Source organism: Chionomys nivalis, chromosome X (genome assembly GCF_950005125.1).
Source record: "Chionomys nivalis chromosome X, mChiNiv1.1, whole genome shotgun sequence".
NCBI lineage: Eukaryota > Metazoa > Chordata > Mammalia > Rodentia > Cricetidae > Chionomys > Chionomys nivalis.
The window spans coordinates 107,001,615-107,025,642 of NC_080112.1; the positions used below are offsets into that span (position 1 = coordinate 107,001,615).

At 37.4% G+C, this 24,028-nt stretch overlaps 1 pseudogene; it reads left to right on the forward strand.

Moving 5' to 3' along the window:
• The first annotated feature begins 4,516 nt into the window (after positions 1–4,516).
• On the forward strand, positions 4,517–22,051 carry LOC130868564 (zinc finger CCCH domain-containing protein 15-like; annotated as a pseudogene).
• Positions 22,052–24,028: the final 1,977 nt, after the last annotated feature.

Consider the following 24,028-nt stretch of genomic DNA (forward strand, 5'->3'; position numbering starts at 1 on the left):
CTATTCTGGGGATAATTCTATTCTGATTTTCCAATGAATTTAGCATTTGCTTCACATAGGGCAAATGGATAACATACAAAATGACTCTCTCATGTTGTTGTAATATGAGCATGTATGCCAGCAGGACTGAGACTCTCATGGCCAGGGTATAGATGCAAGAGGACTGGTGGGAGAAGCCACCTGAGGAGCAGCTATGGCAGGAGAGGGAGGGTGCTGCTTCTATGAGATCTCTCTTTAATACCCTAAAATCAAATGTTTCTATAGGATTCCATTTAAATACTGTATAACCTTGAAGGTATCTGTAACTTGCTGGTTGTTCATATGTAGTAACTAGGTAAACTAAGGTTGGTTTTCTAATAACTTTGGACCACCCATCTTCAGTTTTTTTATGCAGTGATGTGGTAGATTCTTGTCTAAATTCCTCTGCCTGTGTAAGTGTATTTTTCTTGTTTTTATTAGTAGTTCATTCTTAGACGTATATCTTATCAATAATATGTCTTCCTAAGGCTTGAAACTATTCAGTCACTTTTTTTTTCAATTTTGGTACATTTATCAAACCACTTTTAAAAGATAGAATATGAATTTCAAAACTCATAGTAATTATAATAGACATGATGTCAATAACCTTTCACATACTTTTTTTTTCCATTTCAAGCCATCCGTTGTAGTTCTATACAGAGTCCTAACTCCATGTGTTATTTCCCATTCTTAATGTGAAAATATTTTTCTTTGAACTTCCCAGGGATGTTACCAAATCTTCTGGAAAATTTTTAGTGGCTGGACAGTGAAGTAATTGGGAATGGGTTGCATGGCAGACAATTCTACAGCAGCAGAAGCCCAGCAGTTGTTGTAATATGAGCATGTATGCCAGCAGGACTGAGACTCTCATGGCCAGGGTATAGATGCAAGAGGACTGGTGGGAGAAGCCACCTGAGGAGCAGCTATGGCAGGAGAGGGAGGGTGCTGCTTCTATGAGATCTTAAGCCATGCTTTGGAAACCAAATGTTGTTGTTGTCTGAGTTGTTCTACTTACTAATTAAAACTCAGGAGGCAGGTGTTATGGTGAAGATGTGCTAGATCAGAAAAGAACTTTTGGTTACAGGCTCTACAAGAAAGTACCACTCCTACCATCCAAACGAAAAATCTGTGAATCTCTAAGTCTCTGCCTCCTCCTTTCTGTGTATCTCTCCATCTTCCCAGATACTCAGTCCTCTCTATGGCTAACTCCACTCAACTAGTAACAGCCTCCACCCCCTTATCCAAAGTTAATTTTATTAATAGTGTCAGTATTACAGTGCAATCATATATCCCACAAAACATTCTAGATATCCTGTTTTCATCCTCTTTCATGGAGATCCTGTAGTTTGGGATATGCAGATCCAGCTCCTTCACATACTCTATCAGTTCATGGATGTGGTTGAAATTATGGTGGACTAACTTATAACCCTGAACTCTCCCTGGATTGTAATGAAGTTGGTCTGTCTTCCAGCATTTCCTCATTTTCACCACCATGGTGAACCCTCAAGCATTGTCTCAACAATTACACCCAACTGTAGCAGGCAGCAAGGAACAAGGCCAGTTCTGTCTCTTATGCCCCCAATCCACCAGGGCAGCTCTACTTTTTTTGCCCAGGTGAGGTATATGCCCTGCTCTCGTGATTGCTGCAGTTGGTGATCATTAGGGCCAGCTCTTCTATTTTTCATGCCCCCGAGACCAGCTCTCCCAACTCTCATAGGTAGCAAGTGGCAGGGGAGTCAAGGGCATCATTCTTTCACCCATGCTACCACATAGCTAATAGGGGATAGAATCAGTTTTTGCCTTCATGCCCTCAGAGTAGATTCACCTGTGCCCCTGCCACAACTGTAAGCTCTATTGTGCTTCCCTGCTGAGCTACTGTAATGATGCCAGGGCCAGCTCTCTCCTACCTGCCACAGGCACTGAGGCACAGGACTGTCACTCAGTACACCAAATGACAGATCTCCCATAAACATGGTGTATTCCAGACACTATCTGTGGCCAAGGGCCCTGTTTTAGTCCATGGTTCTACCATGGAAGGGGTCTGTGTTTATATCCATGGCTCAAGTTACCAGTGAAAGCAAAGTGGATGCCTGTCATCTCAGTTGCCACAACCTGGGACATGTTGAAATCTGAGGGTCATGCTGTCACTGGGGTGATGCCAATCTGAGTGGTCTTCTGTGCCAACTATGGACACAATGATATCTGTTCCTGGGCTATTGGCAAGGACAACATCTGGGTCCAAGAACCTACTGCAGCCTGAATATGTATTGATGTTGCTGGCCCATGTTGCCACCAGGGGACATGTAGAGCCAAGGATCTGGGCTGCTATTTATGGCCATGTTGGTGTCAGAGAGCTATGTCACAGCCAGGACCAGACAGACTTGAGTCACATGGGCTTCCATAGAATTATATGGGCCCTAGGCTATGGAAGGAGCTGTGTTTGTGTCTGAGTCTCTACCACAGCCAGAGTAGGTGTTGATATCCAAGGATCCTATTGCCATTGAAGGCTGTATAGATGACCCAGATCTGAAATGCCACCTTTAAACAGGTGGATATTCCATGGCCATGCTGCTACTAAATCTGTGGTAGTCTAAATGACCTGTGGTCCCAACTGTGGTCATGGTGGCATTTGAGTTCATGCTGCTGCCAATGACTGAGTCTATGGTCTGACTGCTCATGGGGTCTATGTGAGTATGCATGATGTGTATTCCAATAAAGGCAACATTGACATCATTGCTGTGGCCTAAAACCTAGGACCATTTTCATGCTCTAGGACTGAGCCTGTGCTAGGTAACACAGATTTGAGTCTTATTCAGTTTTAAGAAAAATGAAATTGTATGTAAAGATATTTATCTGTAAATACTCTACATGAGGTAACCAAAGCAGACATGGATAGATAAATCACATATTCTCTATTATATGTGGATTCCATATTCTAATCTTTAGATGTGTATTTAAATTTGAATGTCAAAAGAGTCTGGGAAGACATTAAGGAGCCATGGAGTAGGTGAGACTTTTATGATAAGGAAGATTTAATGCAGTTGATACTAAAGAGTGATAGGAAATCACAGAGCAAGAAGTATTAAGTGTGGTAGGAAGTCAGGGTAAAAGAAGAGGCATAAGGAAGGATAACTAATAATGAAGATTTTCTTCAAAACAAAATGAAAAGCTACTACTGAGGGCATTTCCTGAAATAAGGATGTGTACATTTTTGTTTCTTTTCTTTTGTTTTTTAAAGACACCTGTCATTGTTCTGGAACTCACTATGTAAACCAGGTTGACCATGAACTCAGAGAGATCAGCCTACCCCTGGTTTTCAAGTGCTGAGATTAAAAGTATGCACCGCCACATCTGACTTCCTATATATTTATAAAAAACAAGTTTAAATTAAGTTACAAAAAAAACCAAAAGAAGTCAGTGATTCTCCAAGATAGCATAGGCTATCAAATAAAATGCTCAGTACTATGAATAAGCTACTTCTTTTGGAGTTGTTGGTCAGTTAAGTCCCATGGATTCCATGGCATTTCATGCTATTGGCATTGCTTTTACTTACCCTCCAGAATTGATGGTATGTCCCTGTTGCTACAGACATTCATACTGTGTCATAGAACATGCAGAAATCATGTTGGTATTAGTCTGAAAGATTTATATCTATTGATTTGTAAGGAGCATTTATCATGAGCTATTGTGAGCTATGATGCAACACAGCTATAGCAATTGAAAAGTTAGATGACAACCCACCTGAGAAATTGTTCTCAGATATAGGATCCCTTCCTTGCAAGGCCAGAAGCGTCAATGACTATGAAAACTATTACTTTAATCTGTAATTTCACTTGTGTAAAAACAGCTATGACATCTCCCCATTACCACACATTTAATTGTAACGAGTACATGTAATCTCATGATTCTGTTGAAATCTTTTCCATACATATATTTGTGGATGATCAGGAAGATGGCTTCTTAATTTTTTGGTATATAAAACAATCTATCATGGTCATCTCTGTCCCATATTAGAGTGAGAATCTTTGAAGCCTGTTCTCTATCAATAGCCTGTCTAACAGAGCAACTTGACCAGACAAGTATTTGTAGATAGATAACAAGCAGAACTGTCCTAGATTACAGGTATTTGGCCATGTAGATTATAAACCCTCCAGAAGATCTTTGATGAATTAGGGTGGTATTACAGGTATCTGGCCCATTATATTCTAGTCCTTCAAGAAACCAATAACACCTTACTGATTAATCATATCCAGATATTTTTAATCACACCTAAGAGATGTAAAATAATGAATGGATTCTTTGCCTTTTCCTTAAATCTCTCAATGGCTTAGATTTTTCCATATGTAACCTGATGGAGGAAGGTCATTGGCTAATAAAGAAACTTCCTTGGCCCATTTGATTGGCCAGCCTTTAGGTGGGTGGAGTAAACAGAACAGAATGCTGAGAGGGAGAGGAAGTGAGCTCATACGCCTTCGCTCTGCTCTCTGGGGCAGACGCGATGAAGTTCCGACCCAGTATGGACGTAGGCTAGAATCTTCCTGGTAAGCGCACCTTGGGGTGCTGCACAGATTATTAGAAATGGGCTAAATTAACACGTGAGAATTAGCCTAGAAGAGGCTAGATATAATGGGCCAAGCAGTGTTTAAAAGAATACAACTTGTGTGTCATTATTTTGGGGCATAAGCTAGCCAGGCAGCCAGGAGCCGGGTGGGAATGCTGCCTGCAGCTCCTTCAACAGTAACCTGTAGCAGTCACCTTTAACAGAAGGCAGGAACATCCCCACAGCTGTAGATGGCTACAAATAAATCGATAAGTTTTGCTACATATCTTGAAAGAATGATCGTCTCCCTGTGAATTTTGCTTGTAGTTTATTTATTACAAATTAGTTACTAATGAATGGAGAGATACAGGCTTGGGATTTCATCACAGAAACAGGAATGACAGTATAGAGATAGAAATAAGATGGAGAATAAATAAGATTATTAGAATGTAGAATGCATAGAATTAAGAATGTAGAATATTGAAAAAATAAGAATAATATTATTGGAATAGAAAATTATAGCTAAGAAATTATAGAAAATCAGAACAAAAGAATTAGAATAGGTGCAATAGAATAAAGAGAGAAAAATAAATAAGACATAAACAGAAAGAGCATATGTGAGAAGGTTCTTTACAATTTAAATGAAACTAAAATCTTCAGATATTAGTTCCAACACTTATGAAAGCAGATTGAAAAGACAGACAAGGCAACCTGATAACTTGGGAAAATTACTTGAGGGGCCTCAAGCAGGCCCACAAGCAAAGGAGTCCCAGTCATTCCCAGTCACTGTGGAGGACATGTCTTACCAGGAAAATTAAAATATCCAGAGCTTTCTGTAAAACATTGCACTGTTATAGATGATGGCATAAGCATGGAGGATAAGTCAAAAATTTTAATAGGAAATAGGAAACGTATATTTTTGAAGACTTCTCTAATTGATCAAAGACCAAAGCTAAGAGTGCATATAAATGGCATTGTAAATGTTGGTTTGATAGACACAGGTGTGGATGTGATCATTACTCCAAAATTTTAGCATCCAAATTTGCTTGTTCAATTACTTGGAATTGGAACCATAATTCAAGTTAAACAAAGCACAAGATGGGTTGACTTGATTGGTCCAGAAGGGCAAAGAGGGAAGCTGTGTGTGTGTGTGTGTGTGTGTGTGTGTGTGTGTGTGGCTAATATTGCAGAAAATTTATAGGGTTCCAACCTGCTGCAGCAGTGGAGTGCAGAGATTAACATTCCTACAATCCCAGGAACTCATAATTCTGGAAAGGATGTTTTAAGGTACTATACACAAAGTTCACCAGCCATTTAGGCTGTACAAGAACTTAAAGTAACTAACAAAAGTTTAGAGGTACCAACAGCCCTACCATTAAAATGGTTAACTGAGAAACCAATATGGGCTAAGCAGGAGCTTCTAGCTGAAGAAAAGTTGCAGGTTTTAACAAAGCTGATATAAGAGCAATCAGATGTTCACCACATTGAATAATCAAGCACCCATTCAAATTCTCCTGTATTTGTTGTAAAAAAAGAAATATGGTAAATGGAGAATGGTGAAAGATATAAGAACTGTCAATAAGGTAATTCAACTTATGGACCTACAAATATATATATATATATATATATATATATATATATATATATATATATTGATTTAAAAGATTGTTTCTTCACTATACCTTTATAAGAAAAAGATAGAGAAAAATTTGCCTTTACATTGTCTACTTAAATTAATTCTCAGCCTACTAGGAGGTATCAATGGACTATTCTCCTACAAGGAATGCTCAGTAGCCCCACTCTGTGCCCATATTTTGTAAGTCAGTCACTGGAAATAATATGTAAGCAATTTCCTAAGTCTGTATTTTACCATTACATGGATGACATTTTGCTATCTCATTCAAACATAGATACTTTAGAAAGAATGTTAGAAGAAGTAAAGAAAGTTTTACCAAAATGGAGTTAAAAATTGCTCCTGAAAAAATACAAAGAGGAGATTATGTCAATTACCTAGGTTATGAGATAGGTTTTTCAGAAAATTGGAGCACATAAAGCCCAAATTAAGAAAGACCAGTGTGCTTTCTTAATGATTTTCAAAGACTGTTAGGAGACATTTACAGTCTACCACAGGCTGTTGGGATAACACCTGATCTATTAAATCATTTTAAAGAAAAACTTAAATGGTAATAAAGATTTGAATAGTCCCAGAGAATTAACAGCTGAATAAGAAAAGAAAGTGACAATTATTGAAGAGAAATTACAGGAGGCACATGTGGGTAAGGTGAATTCAAATCTTAATTATATTTTAGTCATGTTGCCTTCCAGAATTTCTCCAACAGGAATTTTAATACAGAGGGAATATATTATCTTATAATGGATATTTTTACCTCATCAACCAAGTAAAAATTTAAAAACTTGTGTAGAAAATGTCTCTGAATTAATTATAAAATGTACATTGAGACTTAGTCACTTAGCAAGTATACAACCAGCAGAGATTATAGTGTCTTTCACTACTGATGAAATAAAAAAGTTATGGGAAGAAAATGAGCCCTGGCAAAGATCTCATGCTAATTTTTGGTACAAATTAATAGCAATTTTCCAAAAAGTAAGAGACTTAACCTTATAAAGAGAAATTCTTGGATTCATCCAGATTTGTATGTGATGTTCCAAAAACTGGATCCTGTACATTTTATACTGATTCATATAAATAATGAAAGCAGTTTACTAATGAGAAGAATTAAGTAAGGTTGAACAAAGACCTTATATTCTGTCCAGAAATCAGAATTATATGCTATTCTCATAGTACTAAGGGATTTTAAAGAATATCTTAATATAGTTACTGATTGATAATATACAGAAAAAGTTGTCTTACATATTGAAACTGCTGAATTTATACCAGATGATACAGAATTGACTTTATTCTTTAATCAGGTGCAAGACATACTCAGTTATAGGCTTTTTCCTACATATATGACACACATTGGATCCCAAATGGATCTGCCACATCCTCTAGCACAAGGTAATGCAGAAATTGATCAATTTTTGATGGGAAGTATATTGCAGGCCTTAGAATTTCATAAAAACTATCATGTCAATAGCTAGGTTTACAGAAAGAGTTTTCTATTACCTGACAACAAGCTGAGGAAATTATAAAGAGATGTCCTACTTACTCTTTCTATAAACAAACAACAGGGACTAACCTAACAGGCACTTAAAGGAATGAAATCTGACAGATGGATGTGTTCCACTTTGCAGAATTTGGAAAATTAAAATATGTATACCACATCATTGAGACTTTTCATTGGGCAACTGTTTTAAACTCAGAAAAGGCTGATTCACTAATCACATATTTATTAGAAATTATGACCATCATGTATATACCTGTACGTATAAATACAGATAATGGTACAGAATAAGTCTTTAAGAAAATAAAACATGTTTTGCTTATTAAGCATATTACAGGTAAACCACAAATCCTACAAGCCACACAGTTAGTTATAGAAAGATCAAATTGAACTATAAAGGATATGTTAAACAAACAGAAAGGGGTGGAAAAAACCTGAGAAATAGATTACATAATGCTTTATTAACCTTGTATTTTCTTAACACTAATGAGAAAGGGACAACTGCATCAGAGAGACATTGGATAATAGAAAATTATTCTGAATTAAATCAGCTGGCTTATTTCAAGGATGTTTCAGACCTTACAATGGAAGCCTGGAGATGTGCTACATTGGGGAAGGGGTTTTGCTATTGTTTCCACATGAGAATAAAAACTATAGATACAATAAAAATTAATAAAGATTCTGTTTGAAAAGGAGAAACATCTTGAAAAAGATTAATGACAGCACATCCACAATGGCAACAACCGTACAGATAGTAAAGAACCCTCATAAGCATTGGGGCAGTATTCTGTTCTTATCTTTATAGGAAAATACACATCTTGAAAAATTCAAGAGACCCTGGATGTTTGAATGCTGACAGTAGGAAAAATAACTATTCAATAAGTATCATCAAAAAAGGAATATGATTTGTAAAGACAAGTGATACATACATGCACACACACATGTTATTTTTGTCATATTGTATACATTAATGATTCTACTACTGCTTAAAATATTTTTGTATATTAATACAATTTTAGGATATATTTATCATATTGCAATGTACATTCCTACCTCTGATCAAGATACTTATACATTGTTTACATTTTGAGGTCATTGTCCTCATTTGTTGCACAGCTGTTTATTGTATAATATTCTAATATGAAGTCTTAGTCTTTAAGATATATAAAAAATAATAATTATAGATCATTATTCATCTATGTTTGTCATACTTATAGTTAGACTAATCAGGTTCTTTAGATAAATAGAGTTTTTATTTTGCATAGATAAGTAATCTTCAGCCACTTCAAAGAGATGTATAATATGGCATTTCAATAACTTACAGTTCTGTAGATATAAGACATGATTGCTCCTGGTAGCACTGATCTATTCCCAAGAAAATGTTGAGCACCGAAGACACTCCACTTGGTGCTTGTTTTCTTTTTTACAAAACTGGCCTTTGATCAAGGAACTGCCCATGCCTCAAACACTGACAAGGTACATGGTATCCAGAAATTGATAAGCAGGACTGTCAAATCTTGCCAAGACATGGTAAGATGGTTTTGAAAATTTTCCTGCCTCTGAACATGGTCTGTCAGTTACTCTAGGCCTTAGATAAAGTTGGTTGTTTCAGTGTTGCAAATAAAACTTTAGGTGATTGTCGAGGGAGCCAGTTGTTTCTGTCATTTGTTGAAAATTTTAGAAGTTGCTTGATTATTATGGCGGCGTAAACGAACGGCGAACAGAATTAGTCAGGCAAACTCAATATCAGCTTTAATAAGGGGAGAACTTACAAAACCAAGGTTCCAAGGAAGAGCAGGAAACAAAAAGGAAGGTGGGGAGCACACCCGCCAGATTTACAGGTAAACATACGCCTCAGGGCTACCTGCCCCAAAAGGAAGGTGATTGGTTGGGGCTTCCCCTACATCTCCCCCTTTTGTCTAAATAAGACAGAATCAAACCAAATACAACTATATACAATAGGAACAAATAAAATTACAAATAACAAACAATATTAAACAAGAAATATATAACAAAAATTTTATTAAGCATTCTATTTCAAGGAGTCTAAATAATGTAGAGAGTAACTACAATTATCTAATCTTCAACTCAATCAAAGATCTGAGAAGGGAAGTAATATTACTTAAGCAACCAGGAAGAACAAACAAGAAAATTTCCAAAATGTGCAACAAATGACAAAGACAACTGACTACCTGGGCAATCACCCAAAGTCTTGTTTGCAATGTTGAGTCAACCAACTTTGGCTAAGGCCTAACATAACTGACATACCATTATCAAAGGCAAGAAACTTTTTTAGAACTATCCTACCCTGTCTTGGCAAGATAAGACAATCATGTTTTATCCACTTGTGGATATTTTATATCTTTGTCAGTAGTCGAGGTATGGGCTTTTATTTTGCCCAAAGGCCAGTTGTGCCAAGAAGAAGACAATCTCCCAGTGGAGTGTCTTTGGTGCTCAATGTTCTCTCGGGAGTAGATGGGTGTTGCCGGGAGTGATTGTGTCACGTTGGCATGGAATTTTAGGTTAGATTAAAGGCCGCATTCTACAGCTCTTCAAAGAGGTTGAAGATTATACTATCTATACTAAATATAATCTCTATGTATCTAAAAAACCTGATTATCCTAAATATAAATATGACAAACATATATGACTATTGATTTATAATTCTCGATATCTAACTTGAGGATTAAGAGAATAAACAATTGTGCAAATTATGAGAACAATGATCTCCAAATGTAAACAATGTCATTACATAAATAATATCAGAGGTAGAAATGTACATTGCAATATGGTAAATATAACAATGCAATATAAGCAGAGGTATAAGCATACTCTTATACAATAAATAGAGGTAGAAGCACTCACATTCAATATTCAATATATCAATATACAAGAATCAGTACCAATACAATTTTCTAAAACCGTAATTCACATCATCCTATCAAACCAGTTAATCTCCTTTTGTTTTTCATGAAAGTACCCCTAATCCCATAAAATACCTCCCCTATCCCCTCAACCCTATAACAACCACTAAATGGTGTCCCTAAACCTGAGGGCAAACTCTGTTGGGAGAGGGGACACCATCCTCTAAGATTACTTCTAGCTGACATGGAGGCGATGTTCTTCTTAGGGGGTCCTGTGAAAGCAAATGATGGTAAAATTCCCAGATTAACATTTGGCTTAAGAAAATTGTAACTAGCCTCTGAGTGTTTTGAGGAGGTCCAACCAGAGTGTTGTCAAAAATGTACACCATTCGAAACTGTCTTGTGCAGTTGGTACCAAAACACGGGTCTAATTTTAACACTATAAAAATCATGATGTCATAGTAACCAGGTGGAGATGATGTTGTGGGGCCCCATCTTCATCCTGGAAACTTCAAAGATTACTGTAGGAAAATGTGTTGTTTGTTGTGAGAAATTTAAACATTAACTACAAAGACATACACTGACATATAAAGAAAGACACAGATATGAGGAAAGGCAAAGAAAGTTTATCAAGTATATTATTATTTTTATTCTGTCCCATAGCATGGCTGCTGACCTGAGATAGAAACTCAGAGATATCTCTTATCAACAGGTTTGGAATTGAAGAGGGACTGAGCCATAGTCCAACTTCTAAACCAGCTCTTACATATTTATAAAGAAATGCTTAATAAGACATATTAAAAAAATCATACTTACATAATCTATTCAGTTTTATTGCTGATCCTTAGTGGGTTGTAAGTAGTTTCCATCCATCAGTATTTAAATATTCAGGGTCCCTTAAATTCTTTGAAGATTAGTGTTTTCCTGTGGAGATAATAAAATAACACTGCCTCCAACCTATATGTATTTCTTATCATCAGTATGATCGCCATCCTTGTGAAGGAATTGTTATTTATCTTTTCCAAGGGGCTTCTCCTCTTCAAACCGAACCTTTATTAATTTTGACGGTATCCACAATTTTTCATCTTCGGTGGAGATAAGAGCAAAACCCCTTCCCCAATGCAGCACATCTCCTGGCTTCCATTGTGAGGTCAGCACATCCTTGAAATAAACTGGTTGATTTAATTCAACAGACTTTTCTATTATCCAATGTCTTTCTGCAACTGTTGTCCCCTTCTCATTAGCGTTGAGAAAATTCAGGATAATAAAGCATTATGTAACCTATTTCTAGGGGTATCTTCCATCCCTTTCTGTTTGTTTAACATATCCTTTATAGTTCTATTTGATCTTTCTATGACTGCTTGACCTGTAGGAGTGTATGGTATACCTGTAACATGCTTAATATTTATTTTATTTTTTTTATGGTGTTGGAATTTTTTTTATTAATTAACTAATTTAATTATTAAAGATTTCTGCCTCTTCCCCGCCACCACCTCCCATTCCCTCCCCCTCCCCCAATCAAGTCTTCCTTCCTCCTCAGCCCAAAGAGCAAGCAGGTTTCTCTGCCCTGTGGGAGGTCCAAGGACCACCCACCTCCATCCAGGTCTATTAAGGTGAGCATCCAAACTACCTGGGCTCCCACAAAGCCATTACGTGCAATAGGATCAAGAACCCATTGCCATTGTTCTTCAGTTCTCAGTAGTCCTCACTGTCCATTATGTTCAGCGAGACCGGTTTTGTCCCATGCTTTTTCAGTCCCCGGCCAGCTGGCCTTGGTGAGTTCCCGATAGAACATCCCCATTGCCTCAGTGTGTGGGTGCACCCCTTGCAGTCCTGAGTTCCTTGCTCGTGCTCACTCTCCTTCTGCTCCTCCTTTGGATCGTGAGACTTCATTCCAGTGCTCCAATGTTGGTCTCTGTCTCTGTCTTCTTTCATCGCCTGATGAAGGTTAATATTCAGGGGGATGCTTATATGTTTTTCTTTGGGTTCACCTTCTTATTTAGCTTCTCTAGAATCACGAATTATAGTCTCAATGTCCTTTATTTATGGCTAGAAACCAAATATGAGTGAGTACATCCCATGTTCCTCTTTTTGGGTCTGGCTTACCTCACTCAGGATAGTGTTTTCAATTTCCGTCCATTTGTATGCAAAATTCAAGAAGTCATTGTTTTTTACTGCTGAGTAGTACTCTAATATGTATATATTCCATACTTTCTTCATCCATTCTTCCATTGAAGGACATCTAGGTTGTTTCCAGGTTCTGGCTATTACAAACAATGCTGCTATGAACATAGTTGAGCATATACTTTTGTTGTATGTTTGGGCATCTCTTGGGTATATTCCCAATAGTGGTATTGCTGGGTCGAGAGGTAGGTCGAACCCGACTTTCCTGAGAAACCGCCACACTGCTTTCCAAAGTGGTTGCACAAGTTTGCATTCCCACTAGCAATGGATGAGAGTGCCCCTTTCTCCACAACCTCTCCAGCAGAGGCTATCATTGGTGTTTTTGATTTTAGCCATTCTGACCGGTGTAAGATGGTATCTTAATGTTGTCTTGATTTGCATTTCCCTGATTGCTAAGGAAGTTGAGCACGATCTTAAGTGTCTTTTGGCCATTTGAACTTCTTCTGTTGAAAAGTCTGTTCAGCTCAGTGCCCCATTTTTAATTGGATTGATTAACCTTTTACGGTCTAATTTCTTGAGTTCTTTGTATATTTTGGATATCAGACCTTTGTCAGTTGCGGGGTTGGTGAAGATCTTCTCCCAGTCAGTGGGTTGCCTTTCTGTCTTAGTGATAGTGTCCTTTGCTTTACAGAAGCTTCTCAGTCTCAGGAGGTCCCATTTATTCAATGATGTCCTTAGTATTTGTGCTGCTGGGGTTATACGTAGGAAGTGTTCTCCTGTGCCCATGTGCTGTAGAGTACTTCCCACTTTCTCTTCTATCAGGTTCAGTGTATTTGGACTGATATTGAGGTCTTTAATCCATTTGGACTTGAGTTTTGTGCATGATGATAGATATGGATCTATTTTCATTCTTCTACAGATTGACTTCCAGTTTTGCCAGCACAATTTGTTGAAGATGCTCTCCTTTTTCCATTGTATACTTTTAGCTCCTTTATCGAAAATCAGGTGTTCATAGGTTTGTGGGCTAAAGTCAGGGTCTTCTATTCTATTCCATTGGTCGACTTCTCTGTTTTTATGCCAGTACCAAGCCGTTTTCAGTACTGTAGCTCTGTATTAGAGTTTGAAGTCAGGGATGGTAATGCCTCCAGACAATCCTTTATTGTATAAGATTGTTTTGGCTATCCTGGGTTTTTTGTTTTTCCATATAAAGTTGATTATTGTCTTCTCCAGATCTGTGAAGAATTTTGATGGGATTTTGATGGGGATTGCGTTGAATCTATAGATTGCTTTTGGTAGAATTGCCATTTTTACTATGTTGATCCTCCCAATCCAAGAGCAAGGGAGGTCCTTCCATTTTCTGGTGTCCTCTTCAATTTCTTTCTTCAAAGACTTAAAGTTCTTGACAAATAGATCTTTCACTTCCTTGGTCAGAGTTACCCCAAGGTATTTTTATGCTATTTGTGGCTATCGTGAAAGGTGATGCTTCTCTGATTTCCCTCTCTGCTTCCTTATCCTTAGTGTATGGGAAGGCAACTGATTTTTTGGAGTTGATTTTGTATCCTGCCACATTACCAAAGGTGTTTATCAGCTGTAGGAGTTCTTTGGTAGAGTTTTTGGGGTCGCTTATGTATACTATCATATCATCTGCAAATAATGAAAGCTTCACTTCTTCCTTTCCAATATGGATCCCCTTATGTTGTCTTATTGCTATTGCTAGAACTTCAAGCACTATATTGAAGAGGTATGGAGAGAGTGGACATCCTTGTCGTGTTCCTGATTTTAGTGGGATGGCTTTGAGTTTTTCTCCATTTAATTTAATGTTAGCTGTCGGCTTGCTGTAAATAGCTTTTATTATATTTAGGTATGCCCCTTGTATCCCTAATCTCTCCAAGACCTTTATCATAAAGGAGTGTTGAATTTTGTCGAATGCTTTTTCAGCATCTAATGAAATGATCATATGGTTTTTTTCTTTCAGTTTATTTATATGGTTGATTACATTGATAGATTTGCGTATGTTGAACCAGCCCTGCATCTCTGGAATGAAGCCTACTTGATCATAATGGATAACTTTTCTAATGTGTTCTTGGATTCGGTTTGCCAGTATTTTATTGAGAATTTTTGCGTCGATGTTCATGAGTGAGATAGGCCTGTAATTCTCTTTCTTGGTTGGGTCTTTGTGTGGTTTTGGTATCAGGGTAACTGTAGCTTCATAAAAGGAATTTGGCAATGACTCTTCTGTTTCTATATTGTGAAATACATTAAGAAGTATAGGTATTAGCTCTTCTTGGAAGTTCTGGTAGAATTCTGCATTGAAACCATCTGGCCCTGGGCTTTTTTTGGAAGGGAGATTTTTGATAACTGTTTCTAATTCTTCGCGACTAACAGGTCTATTTAGATCGTTCACCTGGTCTTGGTTTAGGTTTGGTATATGGTACTTATCTAAAAAAGTGTCCATTTCTTTTGCATTTTCCAGTTTTGTGGCATACAGGCTTTTGTAGTAAGATCTAATGATTCTCTGAATTTCCTCTGTGTCTGTGGTTATGTCCCCCTTTTCATTTCTGATCTTATTTATTTGCGTGTTCTCTCTCTGTCGTTTAATTAGTTTGGATAGGGGTTTGACATTCTTGTTGATTTTCTCCAAGAACCAACTTTTTGTTTCATTGATTCTTTGGACTGTTTTCTGTGTTTCTATTTTGTTGATTTCTGCCCTCAGTTTGATTATTTCCAGTCTTCTACTCCTCCTGGGCGCATCTGCTTCTTTTTTTTCTAGAGCTTTCAGGTGTGCTGTTAAGTCCCCAATGTATGCTTTCTCCGTTTTCTTTAAGTGGGCACTTAGTGCTATGAACTTTCCTCTTAGCACTGCTTTCATCGTGTCCCATAGGTTTGAGTATGTTGTCTCTTTGTTTTCATTAAATTCAAGGAAGAGTTTAATTTCTTTCTTAATTTCTTCCTTGACCCAGGTGTGGTTCAGTAGTTGACTGTTCAGTTTCCATGAGTTTGTCAGTTTTCTGGGGGTAGCTTTGTTGGTGGCTTCTAACTTTAATCCGTGGTGATCTGATAAGACACAGGTGGACACTGATTTTTTTGTATCTGTGGAGATTTCCTTTGTTTCCAAGTATGTGGTCAATTTTCGAGAAGGTTCCATGAGCTGCAGAGAAGAAGGTGTATTCTTTCCTATTTGGGTGGAGTGTTCTATAGATGTCTGTTAAGTCCATTTGATTCATTACCTCCAACAATTCTCTTAATTCTCTATTAGTTTTCTGTCTGATTGACCTGTCCATTGGTGAGAGAGGTGTGTTGAAGTCTCCTACTACTAGTGTGTGTGATTTGATGTCTGCCTTGAGTTTTAGCAATATTTCTTTTACATAAGTGGGTGCTTTTGTATTAGGGGCATAGATGTTCAGGATTGAGACTTCATCCTGTTGAATCGTTCCTGTTATGAGTATAAAGTGTCCCTGTCGATCTCTTCTGATTGATTTTAGTTTGAAGTCAGTTTAGTTAGAAATTAGTATGGCCACACCTGCTTTTTTCTTAGGACCATTTGCTTGAAAAACCTTTTCCCAACCCTTTACTCTGAGTAGATGCCTGTCTTTGTGGTTGAGATGAGTTTCTTGCAAACAGCAGACTGTTGGATCCTGTTTTCGTATCCAATCTCTTAGCCTGTGCCTTTTTATTGGTGAATTGAGACCATTAATATTAAGTGGTATTAATGACCAGTGGTTGTTAACTCCGGTTATTCTTACTGCTTTTGGTAGAAGAGTTTGTGTGTCTCCCTTCTTTGAGTTGTGCTGTTGAAGGGTCGCTAGATGCCTGGGTTATTGTAGGCAGTGTTGGCAATGTTGGATTCCTTGGGTTGTGATTTTCCTTCTATTACTTTCTGTAGGGCTGGATTTGTGGCAACGTATTGTTTAAATTTGTTCTTATCCTGGAATGTCTTGTTTTCTCCATTGATAGTGAACGATAGCTTGGCTGGGTATAGTAGTTTGGGTTTGCATCCATGATCTCTTAGTTTCTGTAGTACCTCTATCCAGGACCTTCTGGCTTTCATGGTTTCCATAGAGAAGTCAGGTGTAAGTCTGATCGGTTTACCTTTATAAGTTACTTGGCCTTTTTCCTTTGCAGCTCTTAATATTCTTTCTTTAATCTGTATATTTTGTGTTTTGATTATTATATGGCGAGGGGACGTTTTTTTTTGATCCAGTCTGTTTGGTGTTCTGTATGCTTCTTGAATATTCAAAGGAATATCTTTCTTTATGTTGGGGAAGTTTTCTTCCATAATTTTGTTAAAAATGTTTTCTGGACCTTTGAGCTGTGCCTCTTCTCCTTCTTCTATCCCTATTATTCTTAGGTTTGGTCTTTTTATTGTGTCCCATATTTCCTGAATGTTTTGTGATGAGAATTTGTTGGTTTTGGTGTTTTCTTTGATCAGTCCGTTTATTTTCTCTATGTTGTCTTCAGAATCTGAGATTCTTTCTTCTATCTCTTGTATTCTATTGATTATGCTTGTTTCTGTAGTCTCTGCTCGTTGACCTATATTTGCCATATCCAGCTGGTCCTCAGTTTGTGTTTTCTTCCTTGCTTCCATTTCAGTTTTCAATTCTTGGACTGTTTCCATTACCTGTTTGATCGTTTTTTCTTGGCTTCCCAGGGTATCATTTACGTATTTACTCATTTCTTCAAACTTTTTGTTATACTTCTCATCCATTTCTATGAGGGCGTTTTTTACATGTTGTTTAAGGGACTCTATTGCTTTCAAAAAGTCAGTTTTTTCCTCTTCTCCTGTGATAGGGTGTTCAAGTCCTTGTGTTGTAAGATCATTGGGTTCTGGTGTTTTCATGTTGTTTTTCAGATTGTTGGGTGAATTCTTGCCTTGGCGTCTGCCCATCTCCTCTTACCGATGCTATCTATTGGGTTTGATTTAATTGTAGCGGGGCAATCTGTTCTCAGTGCAGGCTTCACTGTTTCTTGCCCTCACTATCCTGTATCCAGTGCCTCCGCCGCCCGGGCCTGCCTGCCGGTGCCTCCGCCGCCCGGAACTGTCTGTGCGCCGATGTTTCCGCCGCCTATGCCTGCGTGCCGGTGCCTCCGCCACCCGGGCCTGCCTGCGCGGCGCCGGTGCTTCCGCTGCCTAGGCCTGCCTGCCGGGCTTGACTGCCGGTGCCTCCGCCACCCGGGCCTGCCTGCACGCCGGTGCCTCTGCCGCCCGGACTTGCCTGCGTGCTGGTGCCTCCGCCGCCCGGGCCTGCCTGCGCGCCGGTGCTTCCGCCGCCTAGGCCTGCCTGCTGGTGCCTCCACCACCCGGAACTGTCTGTGCGCCGGTGCTTCCGCCGCCTAGGCCTGCCTGCCGGGCCTGACTGCCGGTGCCTCCGCCACCCGGGCCTGCCTGCACGCCGGTGCCTCTGCCGCCCGGACTTGTCTCTGTGGTTTTGGAGCCTGTCCTGGAACTAGCTCTTGTAGACCAGGCTGGTCTCGAACTCACAGAGATCTGCCTGCCTCTGCCTCCCGAGTGCTGGGATTAAAGGCCTACATAATAGTTTTAAACAAGAAAGATAGTATAAAAGAACAAGACAAGATGGTCTCTTAGATTTTTTTAAATTTTATTAATTTATATTTTGTGTGTACAAGCACTTATGTCTGTAGGATAATATCTCACATCATAAATATGGAGCTCTTAGGACAACTTGCAGAAGCTGTTTCTCTCACTCTTTAAGTGGGTCTCAGGTTGTCAAATTTCAGGAAAAGAAGATACATTCTACATAGATAAAAAGATAAAATAATCAATCTATCTCTAATCCAGAGATATAAACATAATTTAACACACATAAAGTAATATAAAAGATAAACAGATTATGGGCAAAAATTAAATGAAGATTTCAATATATGCAAGAAGTTATCATTTGACAAAAATTTAGAATATCTTTAATACAAGAGTACAGCAGAAATTATATATAGAAAAAAGGTTGCTTTCAAAAGTTTTAGGGAGATAGAAGTCAGTATTCTTGAAAGGAAAAGAAGTGATAGACTAACAGGCATATCTCTCTCTCTCTCTCTCTCTCTCTCTCTCTCTTTCTCTCTCCCTCTCTGTGTGTGTGTGTGTGTGTGTGTGTGTGATTTATTCCTGTTCCAGTCAAGCTAGTCCAAAAATGGCTATATGTCGTCCAATTATCTAGTAGTTGTTCAGTTGATAAGAAAGGCTCAGGTGGTCTTCAGTGTTTGTTGGAATCTCAAAGAAGTAGATTTTAAAATGAATGAAGGAACAACCTTGCCAACAACAGTGAGGGTGATCAAGCAAAGTGTAAAATCTTATATCTTCCATGTGTCCCAGATTTAAGGTAGATCTTATTACTTCAAGTAAATCAAATAAAAAATTAATGTGTCCACTGGCTTGAGATTTTAGTCACTTCCATAAATAATGAAGTTAATACTTAAGAATAGCCATCACAAATGTAGAAGTCTTGATCATGACAACACTAACAAACTATTCTTGGCCATCCATTTTCAATATCTTGAATAAAGAGATAAGTAATGAAAACCATACAAAGGAGATTTACTTACTGTGGTCACAGTGGGAAGAGGAACTAGTCAGTAGGCAATTTGCTTTAATTCCATTTGACAGTGTGAAGACAAGATTTATGTTTAAACAGGAGACCAGGGGATTTACAGGAGACCAGGGGATTTCTGTATAATTAAGTAGTACTGATAAAAACATTTTCCTGCCCATCACAGATATATAGTCTCAGGTCCTGTTCTGTAGTGAAAGCTGTCAAAAATGTATGAAAATTCATACTGGGAAGCCATTGACCCCTCTAGCTGACACAAGGGCGTCTGTCTTTTTGTGATTTGAATATAAAAAAAATTAGATAGGTTCATATATTTAAACACTTGGTCTTCCACTGATAACATTTATTAGAAAGGCTGTGAAACTTTTAGGAATGTTGAACAAATATTCATATGTAGATCTACAATTACAAATAGCAACATGTGCAACAGAATGAAAATGTTAAAAATATGTGCAGCTTGGAAGAAAGAGGAGAATTAAGAAATATAATTTTGCAGCCAAGACAGGAATTTTAAAAAGGCTATAGTATATACTGGTTTTTAAGAGAAGCTTTCTGGCCTTCACTAGAACAGTAGTAGGTAAGATGACCTGAGGGCAAAACCTAAATCAGCAAGGATTCCATTTGTGTAAAAATGATTCATAATTATCTAAAGCAATTACCCAGGAATGATTTGTAACAGTTGTGTGATGCTTATTGACAAAGCATGAACTGCACAAGATTGATGAGCTCAGAGATCGATGAGATCATGTTCAGTTTCAGAAAGCTACTGTGGTTAGACAAAGAAATGTATGGCAAGATTGGCATCCCTTTGTGGACGCCGTTAAAGGCCATTACTTGAATCTGTAAAAGTGAAGTATGAATTGCACTAGAGATGTCAAGATAGTAGAGATGACAGAGAAGCATGACATCTGCCAAGTAAGATTGAATATAAAAAGAGTGGAATAAGGCCCCAAAAGGTAGAAATGTATATTGGAATTTCAAGGGTTGGAGTCAACTAAACTCTTTGAAACTGAAGTCTTAGAGAAAGACATAGATGCACAGTAACTGACATTTGCATCACTGGAATTTTGGGTTTACCTTTATCCAAATTTTCTTTTCTTTGAATGTTTTATGCCATTTTCTATAGGAAATAGGTCTGTTTTTTTTTTCCAGAGAGACATAATTAAAATATCATCTTGACTCTCAGAAGAAGCATAGTAAATTGCACCATATTTTTAGAGACTGCTAAAGAGTGAAGATGCAAGAGACTCGGGAAGCTTCCCCTATCACCATCTTTCCCTCGCCTATTAAAAAGTCTTTTTTGCCATGATGGGATCTGTACCACTAGAACTATAAGTCAAAATATTTCCTTTTTGTTTTGTCTTTTCATACATGGTATTTTTTTTTACAACATTTGAAAAGAAACTAGTACAAACTCCTCTCTCCAAACAGAATGAGATTGTTGGGAAACTCCAAGTCTTTAGGGTCAATTGTTTCAATAGTTTGATCAATAAAGGGAAGAGTTGAAGTAGCTTTCTTTATCCTTGCCTCTGCCAATACAGTTACAGTAGATCAACACAATAAAAACTGTATGCAAAAATTATTACACAGCATGATAACAAATGAGAAAAGCCACAAAGTATTTTCTCTAAAATCAGAAATGACACAAGGATATCTATTCTGTCAGCTCTTCATTAATATAATGCTTAAAGCAGTGAGGCAAGGGGAAGAAATTAAACTGACACAAATAGAAAAGGAAGGAGTTAATCTATTTTGCCAAAAAGTATGACCCTATAATTAAAATTAACTAAAAGAACTAGGCAACTTTTCAATAAGATAAATGCTTTAAGCAACATAACAAGGACACAAAATGAACATGGATAAAACAGTATATTTTCCATTTTGAAGGAGAAATTAGAAGAAAAATTTAATCACAATAGCCTCAAGACACTATCTACAAAAAAACTTTATCATGGATGAGAAAAAGTTGGAAGAAATAGTAAACAAAAAACACGGTGAGGCAGAAAAGAAAAAAATAACTCAAATAGTGAGCATACATTTCCTTGAAGCTATTGAAAATAACAAGTATGGCTTGATTTGGGAGTGTCCTGGAGGTGTCGACAATTGTATGTATCATCATGCATTTCCTCCTGGATTTGTGCTGAAGAAAGACAAAAAGAAAGAAGAGAAGATTTCGTTAGAAGATCTAATTGAAAGAGAGCGTTCTGCCTTAGGTCCAAATGTTACCAAAATCACTCTAGAATCTTTCCTTGCGTGGAAGAAAAGATAAAGACAAGAAAAGATTGATAAACTTCAACAAGATATGGAGAGAGGGAAAGCGGACTTCAAAACGGGGAAAGCACTCATGATCAGTGGTCAAGAGGTGTTTGAATTTCGTCCTGGCCTGATTATTGATGATGACGAGGAAGCAGATGATACCCGTCACATTCAGGAGCAGGTGGTGATGAGGTTGATAACTCTGTGTATGTGAATGACATAGACGTGAGCCTGTACATCCCGAGGGATGTGGAAGAGACAGGCATCATTGTAGCCAGTCTGGAAAGATTCAGCACGTACACTTCAGACAGAGATGAGAACAAATTATGTGAAGCTTCTGGAGGTCAGGCTGAAAATGGCGAAAGAAGTGACTTGGATGAGGACAACGGAGTGGGGGGACAAGAGAATGGATCCGTCTATGCTGTTCCTCTTGATGAGAATTTGATTACTGGGGAAGATCTGGATAAACTAGAAGAAGAATTAAACACACTTGGTCTAGAAGAACGACACCAGGCAAGGCAAGGAAGAAAATTAGGTCAGCTCAACATGATCAGCTGTAATTGAAATTGACTACGTTAATTGTTTTGCCACCTAGAATCAGCAGGATGTTTATTTCCCGTGATGATTCTGGAGGAATACTGTCCTCCCCAAAGGAATACTCTCCCTGCGCCTTCTCTTCTGACTTTGACTGTATCTCCTAGTAAGTTCAAATTTCTCAGCAAGCCAACAGATGGCAGCAAAGATTTAAGGCTGGCACACAATTTTATTTGCTCAAGTAATTGACCACAAATAGCAATTAAATGTCTAAAGCTAGAACTGTCATTTTCAAGCCTAGCAACACGACAAAAATCTTTAAAGTCCTTTTTTAGGGAAAAAATACATAAAATAACATTGTCTTGCTCTTTAAGCATCAAACCCAGTCTTGGTTTTCTAGTTATAATTTCCTCCTTGTGCATTTATATGAGATTTTCCAAAATTATTACATTATCTATAGACTCTTTTTTCTGCTTTCCAAATGAAAATCAATCAAAATATTCAAGATGTCAATAATCCTTTCATTTTCATTTAAGTGAAAACATCAAAGAAAAAGAATATTGAGAATTTGCTTTCCATTAGTCTTCCTTAAACTAAATGGTACTATATTTGCCAGAAGCCTCACATTACACTGTCATGCTTGAAAAATCTAACTTCAGGAACAAAAATATGACATATTTTTAATGCACTTAAAGATGAACTCCCTACAGAAAAAAAGTAATAAAATCATTTCCATTATACATTGTAAATTTTCATCTGTTTATTGTACTCAGTAAGTCTCAAATGAAATATATTTTTACAGAAAAAAAGAATCAGTTCCTAAAGACAGACAAAGAAATCAGATCCCAAAGGTCATGATATATTTCCAGTGATCTCTGAAAGGAAATCTTTGTCATTAGTTTCCAGTGGTGCTTCATGACAGAAAAAATATATTATAGGTCCTTCTCATCTACTCACAACTGGGTTAGCCATTTTACTCTGGCCTTCTTTACTGTGCTGTTGACTGTTAAATAAATATCTCAATCTCCTTACCTACTGAAATATCATAACATACTTGTTGCACCTTCCTAATAGGCATTCACTACTTTCTGTGAATTACTTATTAGCCTCATATTTCTCTTATGCCCTTTATCAATGTCATTGGATTTATTTGCCTATGGGTCTCCATTTCCAAATTTTGAGTTCCCAGAAGAACTGTGCTTTTACTCTCTGCATTATCAGTACTACGCAAATGCAAAGCAGAAATAATAGAGTCAAGCTCAGATCAAGCAACCAGATTTCTTCTCAACACCATTAAGAATTGTTCATTATATTTAAAGCACATTCCCAGGAGCTTTAAAAGTAGGAGACAGAGAGAGGGAGAGATCATTGTTCTAGGAACAGTCCTGTCGTTCAAATAGAGATTTGTCCATGGAAAGACTCACAATTCAACTCACGTACAAATGAACATTATTCAAATTAACAGCTCACACTGAAAAGATTTAAAATATTATATATATATATATATATATATATATATATATATATATATATATATATCAGGTTAGATATTTGTGGGACTATAAATGCCAGTGTTGAGAATTTGGTTGGCATGCTGCAGCTTAAACATTTTAAAGAAATGAAATCTATGAGGTGTTAAAAGATCCAATGTTCTAACCCTGAAGGTTTTCCAGAATTAAAGCAAAGCAAACAAAAAAGGCTGGCAGACATTAAAAATGTTCCAGACTGAAAAATATACTACAATATCAATACACAGAAATCTTAGACGCAAATGATGAGAAACATTTTTAAAGGAGGAAAAAAGAAAACAGAAAGATAAAGCCCTGGCAGATTTTGAACAGCTTTTTACATATGTGTGAAGGGAGGACAGCCACTTAACAGCTTGCTGAGGTAATGAGTTTCTTAAATTGTCATCGGTTCTGTTTATACAGGAACTTTGTTTGCAGGTTTTAAAGTTTTGTTTTGTTTAAGTAGAATTTCCATTTTGATAGAAAAAATGTTCTGAAG